Genomic DNA, 605 nt, shown 5'->3' with positions numbered 1-605 from the left:
GGGACCAGGGCAGTGCTCAGTCTGGTTATTTTTCACTATGGAGGCAAGAACCTTTTGGGAGTCTCATGAAAAAGGCACTATTCCCTGAGGTTTTCAAGCACCATGTTTAGTCCTGTAATCTCTAATTCTTTGAAGTGCTTCTTTCTTCAGAGTCAGGAGGTTTTACATACAAATACTGATTAGAGCTATCCTGAAAACTTAGGGGACTTTTACAGATCTTTGGAGTTTTCCTTCTGGGCAACTATCTCCTCTCTGCTAATCTTCCTGGAAGCACCATGTACCTTGATCTCCTTGGAGTCTCTTCTCTGCTCCCCTACTCAGGGTTATGGTGAGCCCTGATTGGGTTGCCTCTCAGGGCAAAATGTCCTAGAAACTCTTTCAAGACAGTAAACTGATAGAATCATAGGGCTCCCTTTATTTGTTACCCATCTCTCAGGTATTATTACCCTTCATTTCCCAATCTCTAGTATCTTGTAAACCATTATTTCAGGTGGGAAGGTATTGATATATTCAGTTCCTCCATCTTGGTTATAGTGGAACTATAACGCTACTATGTGTGTATAAATGTTTGTAAATTATATAAATTTATATACACATTAGAATTT

This window comes from Propithecus coquereli, unplaced genomic scaffold (genome assembly GCF_000956105.1).
Source record: "Propithecus coquereli isolate 6110/MARCELLA unplaced genomic scaffold, Pcoq_1.0 Scaffold319, whole genome shotgun sequence".
Taxonomy (NCBI): Eukaryota; Metazoa; Chordata; class Mammalia; order Primates; family Indriidae; genus Propithecus; species Propithecus coquereli.
This window is presented reverse-complemented; position numbering follows the sequence as displayed.